The following is a 9,447-nucleotide window of genomic DNA, read 5'->3' as shown; positions in this document are numbered from 1 at the left end:
CCCTTTCGAAGCAGCTGATATAAACAATCTGCTATGTGTACAAAATGGTGTATCCAAATCATGTAAAATACACAGGCTCCAATAAATCTCTATACCTCTGAAGTGGTAGAACAATACTCCGTAATCTTGCCTATAGCATCCACCTTCTCAGGTGAAGGTTTCTTGCCATAATACCCACACATATGTCCAACAATGACAGCCTCATTTACTCCAAAAATTGATTTCTGCCCTGATAGTGTCAAGTTCACTTCTTCTAACCTGGCCAAACTCTTTTCACAAGCTGCAATATGATCAGCCTCAAAGTATATGCATCCCTGCTCATTTAGACTCTCATTCTTCTCTTCTTCTGCACACCCCTTAATGGGCACATCATCCAAGAAAGGCATGGTAAGTTGAAGTATATACTCATGAAGGACCTTATGCATGGCATTCATCATATGTGCAATAGAATTAGTGGCACCTTGAGGCAAGGTACACATCCTGACAAGCCCAATAGGAGTTCTCATAGTGGTTATGTCCCTGCATTCCAAGGCCAGCTGAAACTGATCATATCCCGAATACAAGTCACCTAAAGAATAGATGGCACGTCCAGCAAATGCTTCTGCAAACTTATCCACAACTGGACCTATACCAACATTCCTAATAGTAACTCTGTTTATTGGCTGCATGTCCTGTATAAATCGAAGAGTACCATTCTTCTTTGGAACCGTAAACCACCTATTTGAGTATGGTGCAGATGACAGCTCTAGGATTCCCATCCTGATTTTCTCATTCAACAAGTCAACTAGCTTTGGCAAGTGTGCCCTAGGCACTAGAATAGGTGGGAGCTTCCATGGAATATAAGGAATAGTAAAGATCACCATACGGGAAACAATATCTAGATTCACACATCCAATCTCATGCGAGAAAAAACCAAACCACCTTCCATGTTGCTCAAGCATATCCTGAAAGCATTTCTTCTCTGAGGGTAGCAAGAAATCACCATTTCCAATTTTTAATTTAGAAAGAGTCACTGCTGAAAATTTATGGCCTATATACTCTCGATTCCTCAAAATTGGCTGCTTGGCAGCCCTTTCTATTTGCTGATCACTGTCGGGTGGAAGCGGTCCAGCTATCGGCTTCACCTTCTTATCCACAGTCTTGTATTTTGTGTCAACCCTGGCTTCATTATATGATCCTCCGCATTACTCAAATCATGCTGTAAATTAGGAATTCAGTCCTCTGGTGGCTGAATATCCTCAGTCCTCTACTCTATGGACTGCATAGAAACATGCCTAAACTCTAGATGTTGAAATATTTTAGCAGTAAACTCTGTTGGCTAAAAGTTTTCAGCCCTCTGTGTCTCTGTAGGCTGATTATAATCAGCCGGAAACTCTGTTTGCTGAATTTCTTTAGCACTCAACACTTTTTGCTGAGTCACCTCAGCCTTTGACTCTATCTGTGACACAAAATCTGAAATTTCATGAAACATGTCCAGGGACTGCACTGATACATTACTGTGACAACTTTGCATATCAGTTTTTAGCATATTTTCCATCTCTGTCATCGTCTTTGCACAAACCATACTATCATACATCCCATCTATATGCATCATCCTCTAAAATACCTACATTTTTCAAATCTTTCTCCTTCCTACATATGTATTGTGTGGCAACTCTAGGCAACTTAAAAATCTTATGATAACTCATCGAACTGTTTGCTGAAATTTCAAAAAAATTGGAGGAGAAAACACTGATTCTAGGAGACGAGAACTCTAATCTCCTCTGCTCTGTACCACCATTGTCTCGTGGAACAGCGGTACCTAATGAAAACCCTAAACCCTCACAGTGGGCAAAGGTGCATCTTGAAGAGTATCCCTGTTTCTAGCATGATTTACACACACAGTCATAAACTGGACTGTTCTCATACCATCTTTACTGCGAATCCGTGCATAAGCAGATCCATCATCCATTACTTTCGTCTCCATGCGCATCTTTGTGATGAATGGTTGTCCTAGGATTATGGGGTAAGAGCATGAATCCTGCACAAAGAAATGGAAATCCTCCTCTACATCTCCAATAGAAATCTCGACACTAGGATAGGCAGCATACAAATCACATGCAGTGTTGTTGGCGGCTCTCATACGCCACCCATGCTCTGCATCCATAGGCCATCTACTACTTTCATAAACTCCACGAACTATGAGATTAATCTCTGAACCATGATCCACCAAAGCAACATAAGGCACCTGTTTCTCTCCAATTTTTACCATTGTTTCTGTAGTTGCCCTAGCCCAATGACTCCGCAAAAAGTGACTACGCGGTACCAAAATAGGCTCATCAGTTTCAGCATAATGCATAGGCTGAACTCTCTTCTCTGTCTGCGGAAAAATAGAAGCATTCTCAACCATAACCTCATCCTCATCCTCATCCAACTTCCCAATCAAAACTCCCTGTGTATCAGTAGTAGGCAATGTATGTATTTTCCTCTTCAGGGCTTCTTGGAAATGATCTTGAAACTCTCTTTTTGAGATACCCAAAACCTCAGAAATAGTAAAAGTCACCTCACTGCCAAGTATCTTATCATTAAAGATTTTCTTCATGTCCATAGATGTCTCAATATCGGACATCAATCTAAACTCTGGCTGATTTCTCTGTCTAGGCTCCTGCCTCTTTTCTTTCTTTTTAGCATCTTCCATCTGGCCCTAGTCTCAAAGATGGCCCTGCAATAGGTGGAGTAGCAAATTCACCCCCTCTAGTCTTTTTAGCTACATTTTGATTCTCTTCATCTCTCTAACGCTTCTCCTCAACAAGTACATCTACTCCCTGAGACTTAGACAAGTAGTCATAAATACTGTACTTGTCAACAGGCGAATCCCAACCTGTCTTAGATTTGATTCTAGAACCTGCACTAGTCAAAATAGTCTACTGAATTTTCCCCTTGTTTGCCGTCTCCAAAGCATATTTCCATAATGCTGATTGACTCTCTGAACCTTTCTCAATCTGGACTCCATATGCAAAAGCATCTCCTCTAGCTACCACATAAGAAGTACGCACAGCCATATCATCTACTGATTTCTTCATTCTGCCTTTCCCAAAATTGGTAGCAAGCGGAGCTTCTATTTCAGTCAACCAAATCTTGCCATCTTGTCCCCAAAATACCAAATTCTTCCTCCTTGCATCTTGAAAAGATTCACAATCCCTGCAATGCTGATGGTCCGTACTATCACACCAAATACATCTTCGATCTCTCCTAGGTGCACTAGGAGCACTTTTAGGTGCAGTAGGAGCACTAGAAGAAATAGTAGGCGCAGTCAAAGCAAACTGCTCTTTCAATTTTCCCACCAATTTTTCTTTAACTGACTCCAACGTCAAATCCGTCATGCCTTTTGATTATGTCATCAAGAGAGGAAGGAACCGATGGAGCGGATGGTTTCGGAGCAGAAGGAGCCGGCATTGGTCTTAGAAAAGGAGGAACAGGAGGATTAGAAACAGTAGGCACTGGCATAGGCCAAGAAATTGGCTGAGAAAGAGAAGAAATGATGGGGGTAGAAGTAGACATAGGAGCAGAAGACGACGTCAGTGTCATAGATCCATTTTGTAGGCGGGTCTTCCATATCCGCCTCTTGGTCAAAGTCGAGACCGCATCCTGGGCATCTTGCCAATCTATTTTAAGACCCATAGGCTTCGTGCGAACCTCAAGAAGCTCTCTAATTCTTCCTAAAGAGCAAGATCTGCAGCTTGCAAGAAAAGCTCAACTTTCTCAACATCCAATGCTCTTTGTTCAATAGCATCAAGCTGACTATACCTCTCTTCAAATTCTCGTATCAATTCTGAAGTAGCTAAGCCTTTGTTTGGCATGTAGACCCACTCTCAGAATGATCGCCGTGCTCGTCGCCGTGTAGCCATCCCAAAGTACTCAAGAAAATACTCCTCTTTCAGGGCCTTCTTAAAATCTTGCCAATGCAAATTTTGAAGGAAAAGATCAGTCACTTTTACCCTCAAGGTGGGTGTGACAAGGCGAAGAAAATATTTACTCATAAGTCTTATTGGCACTCCAAAAAATCCCATCTTGATCTCATACATCTTCAAATAAGCTGATACATTACAGCCATCAAATAGATTCTTTTCATTCTCAGCTGCTTCAATTGCCTTAGTCGCGCTGATTGCATTCTCTTGCTGCGAATATAGTTGCCTTTGTTGAGACAACTGTTGTTGATGTAACAGTTGTTGCTGCTGCATATACAATTGTGTCTTCTGATTTTGAAGCTGCATATACATAGACATATTCTACAAAATCTGCTTCAAATCATCCGTAGAAGTACTTGAAGCAGAAATCGATAATGAAGCTGAAGTAGAGGACAAAGCAGGAATCATAGAAGAGGCTGAAACTGATGCTGAAGTATCCCCCATCCTGAAATTTAAATGCGACGCTTTCACGTCGAGCTCACCAAAGATGTTGAAGGGTTTTTGAAAGCAAAGTCACGACCACAGAGGACCTTGACTAATTTCAGGATAGAAGATCAATCAAGCGAGTTCAGGTTATGCAAGACAACCTGTCCGTTCTCTAGGCTCCCAAATCTAGCATACATGTCAACAAGAGCACCTCCAATGAAAAGATCCAACTCCAAACTACTTTCAAGAATATGATTATAGATGTTTTTGCAGATACCTTGAATCATGAAATGATGGTCAGGTTAGCTGCTGCTGTTAGAGGCCTGTATGTGGCTTTGGGAAAGGCTATGGCTGTTCCCTCACGACGTCGGAATGATGCTATCACAGTGAGTCCAGTGGCAAAAGCTATTGCCTCTTCTCTTTCAATCCTCTTTTTTAACAACTTGCAACATGATGGTTGTGTTAGGTCCTCATCATCATCATCCGATTCTTCAATGTCAGTCAAGTGCAGATACCACTTTTGAAGCAACTAGTCAGCTTTTGTGGACTTTTGCACCAAGTTCTGGTACCGCAATGGAAATAGAGACTGGAAAGATGGAAGTAGAGAGTTCTGAACCCAAAGTAGGTGGATAGGCATGGCTTTTAGAGACTCTATGTAACTATGTCAGGCTGCTGGAACATTTGGTGACATCCTCCACCCTATTGGTTCCTTTTGCTATGGCACAACTTTTAATTTAGCCTGTGAGTTTGAGTATCTGCATATGAGAAAATCCTGGTCTGCAACAGTTTGTCATTATTGTAGTACACACCAGGCACTCCTGCGCTGCCAATTGTACATGGCTTTTTCTGCTTTTCTTCAATTCTCAGACCCTATATCTCCAAGATTTAATGGCCTCCTTGGTCAGCAGTGGAAAACGCCCAATGCAATGTGAAGTTCCAGTATAGAACATAGACCAAAAGCTCCAGCGCTCTTTGCTAGTGTTTTTTGAGCCACTCTTCTCAATGCTGCCTCAGTGTAATGCCGCTTCACATTGTTCATGAAAAACAACTTTTTGTACTGTTTCACAAGGGCATTCTTGGGTTTAGTTAGAACCTAAACTAGTTGTTTTTCATCCAAAGTTGACAGACTAACTAGTACAGGGAATCTCCCAACAAATTCTGGTATTAATCCGTATGTGATAAGATCAGTACTCTTTGCATATTATAAGAGATTTGACGTGATTGTCGCATTAGTCAAGCCATTAGTCCTCATATTTGCACACACAGGTTTGCTGGAACTTCCAGTGTTCCAACTGATTCATCATCCACTACTACATCATCTACTTTTTCCGCATGCACTTACCACATCAGGAACCTCCAAACATTGCTTCCATAAGAAGTTGTTCCACTATAAATGCCTGCACTAAAATTAGTCTTCAATATTTTTTTAAATTGAGCTTTCTTCTTCTGGAGACACCTGCCATACAAGCACAACCATCTTTTATAAAAAAGAAAAGCATTTCCAGCGAATTGGATTCAATAGATCGAGACGCTCAGCCTCCTCTGCTATTAGTGTCAGCCTGGCAGCATGGGCCAAAGCTTTTCCATAGAAATATGAAGTATCAGTAGTGATTGGTTTGAGCTCACTCACATCACGGTCCAATGCCTCAGCAATCAATCTTTGAGACCCAAGATCTATGATGCCCTTTGAAGAATACCAACCCACAGAAATGGGAACTTCAGTTAGAATCCAACAATCACCCACCACTCCTATCATTTCACCATCCATGCCATTATAAAACAGAGCAGGACATACATGCTGTAGTTGAGCACAGGACATCATATCTCTGTGCATTGGGAGACTTAGCATCATCAGTCCCCCCTCCCTCCATATTTCTTCCAATCATACTTTAGTTGGAAAGGAACAGACAAATCAACATGCGCTTGCATAGGATAGACTGTACTGAACCTATCCAAAATGTCTTCAGCAGTATCATCCCCTATAAGCAATGCAACTCTTAAAAACTCCCTTAAAATTTTGACTTGCAGTGACGTTTGTAGCATCAAATTTGTATATTAGCCAGGTTTGGCCATTGTTCATTATAACCTTGTGCTTGGTGCAACTTTCATTTGATGTAACCTTAAAAACCGCATGAATGGAGGAAATTTTCAACGTGGAATACTCATCAAAGATCAATTTGACATAAGGAGACCCTCTCACAAGAGGCACTGTGAGTCCGACACCTGGAAGCTGAAGAGATACACTCAGATAATCATAGTATGACACAACATGCTTGCCAACAATAGTCTTCAAGCTCTTTGTGGCATCTGTGTTTCTTTCACCAGTTATAGAGTGGCAAAGCACAAAACCTAAGTATGTACAAAGTAACAAATGTCACACACACAACTTTTTGGTGGATTTCACACCTCGGATGCGCATCAGTACAACTGCGTGATAGAAATTGTGAAGAAAATTTGAAAAAACTAAAAACATAATTACAATTTTTTTGACGATGATCATGGCCCTAATTCTTGTGGTGGAAATTATTGTGGTGATAATTAGAATCAAGCATAGTCATTGTGTCATATTTTATTACAATTATTTTATTGTGTGCTCACTTGATGTTTCTCTTGGAACTTCTTGAATTTTCTAGGCTTCACAAGAATTAATCCAAAATGGAGTTTTCCTATTCAATTTCGCAAATGGTTCTTCATCCGAGCCGACATGAGTTTATATTAAACTTGCAAAAGCTACATAATATTTTTATAATAAAAGCCCAATCGAGGTAAGAATTCACTATTTGGTGCTCTAGCTAGAATCTTAGTGCATGCATAACTTGGTTAATCAAATAATTTAAATACAAATCTAAGTCAAGGTCATTATTCCTCTCATACCCCTTCTTTTTGCAACGTACATTACAAGTAAATGTAAAACAAGCAATGCATGTTTTTTGTTCCATTTTGTAATAACTACCAACATCTATGTTGCCATGTAGATACATAATTCGATTTACCTACCATATAGTTTGTATGTAAAATCGCATCGTGTAGATTATTAAAAAATGCAATGATTGTCTATATTTGTGTTCCATGGTACGAAACTAAGTGGACTTGTTGTTCATCAATGAAGACTGGATGCTCATTTGTGAATGTGTGCAAACACATGCAACCTTCCATATGCACATTGAGACGCCCATAAAAATGCAAGATTTACTAACAAATTATCCATATCTCCAACCTTTTCAAGAGGAACAAAAAGATAAAGTTAAATAAATTACGAAACATAATATAGTTATAAAGCATGGGTATATAGTAGAAAAATTCAACCATAAATTTGAATGCTTAGTCCTTCATATTTAAAGTCAATAGATCTTACTCTTAGGAATTTTGTGTAGTTAGAAAAAACAAAAATCTAACAAATACCCTATATTCTTGATATTGAAAATCACTTTTGAGTAAAAGTAACTTACTAAGAACTTATTAATAACTTTTGTATTTTCTCAAGGAAATACTTTTAGGGTCTATATGACCTAGTCTCTAACAATGTTATGCAAAGAGTGGGAATTTTATGTATGAACAACATTCAAACTAGTTTTTTATTTTGACAAATGCATATTAACCTCATCAACAAAAACTAGTTTATCTCAAAAATAGAGTAACAATATAGATTATTGGTGATTTTTGCAAGATATAAATCTTGTATTCACATTACTGAATCCCTCACCTTATGGACCACTCTTTGAGAACCTTACATTAACCATCTCTTTGAGAATCCCTCACCTTATGGACCACTCTTTGAGAATCCCTCAACTTATGGACCACTCTTTGAGAACCTTACTAAATTATTAAGCGATACTACATAAAGACAACCATGGGCCGTGTAATTCCACCATCTCTACAAGCACAAATAGTGCAAGATAATCCCCCAAATAAAGTGTTCACTATTGAAGGTAGTGATCACTCGTCCTTTTTTTCTTATCCGGAAGTCCTTTCTAATATTCTCAATTCCATTGCCAAAAACCAAACCTTTTAAAAATAGTATAGTCATGCAAAATGTAAGAACCAAAATTTCAAAGATCCTTAATACCTATGTTATCTAGGCTATAGATGATCATTGCCCTTGAAAGAAATCAAAATACTATTCTAATAAGCATAGAAGTTTCCATGACTACTCTTATGTAAGGGTCTCTATGCCTTCATGTGTTAACAATAATGGAGCTTAAATACATATCCAGCTTAAAATGGCAATAATTCCATGTTGTATTGGATTGCATCAACCTCTCTTATGAATAGAAGGAACCTTGCAAAGTATGATGAAGGACACACAAAGAGAAGCCATCAAAAGTGAAAAGTTATACATGGAAAATATGTGTACCATAGGGAGTACGAAAGAGATGCATGCGTATATAAGAAACCCACAGGTTTACTACAATAAAACGAATTCAAACAGATGGATGTTAAGATAAAAACTAAGAAACCCTTGTGATTTTTAGTTTGTAAATATGTGGATAAATGTTTTGTTGATCAAAGGTGGAGATTTAGAAATTTGAGAAATTTTTTGGGTGAATTTTAGAAAAAATAACATAAATTTTTGTCTATGTGGGCTATTTTCTGAGTTTTAAAGCCCATAAATTTAGGGTTGTGACCTTGAAAACCTCTAGAAAAAGTCATTTGCCTAAAAATAGCCTCTAATTTTACCTTGGTGCAAAAATGAAAAATTTAACATCCTCCCTTATGCAAAGTTACATCAACACAATCCTCAAATCGGATATATCTCATTGTCGGGACCTACAATGGGCCCAACATTGGCTCTAAGGCACAAGCCCGGCCTTTACTACTCACTTGAAACCACCCCACATGGCCGTAGGACTGGGAGCATCTAAGAACTTTGAGTTCTTGAACATCTTGGTGTTGTATACCATGTAGAACCACATATGGAGCACCCCTTAGTTGATTGTTGCGGCTCCACTACAACTCTCCTACACCTTGGAGATTTGCCCCAAGATGTGCCATGAACACAAAACATATCTAAAAAAGGTCCACTCTTTTGATTAAATAATCAAGGAGATGATAGATAAGCCTCACCAAATAACTC

This window comes from Lygodium microphyllum, chromosome 8, assembly GCF_053477565.2.
Source record: "Lygodium microphyllum isolate KBCC chromosome 8, Lygodium_microphyllum_v1.1.10, whole genome shotgun sequence".
Lineage (NCBI taxonomy): Eukaryota > Viridiplantae > Streptophyta > Polypodiopsida > Schizaeales > Lygodiaceae > Lygodium > Lygodium microphyllum.
The sequence above is the reverse complement of the archived record's forward strand: the minus strand, read 5'-3'. Positions refer to the sequence as shown.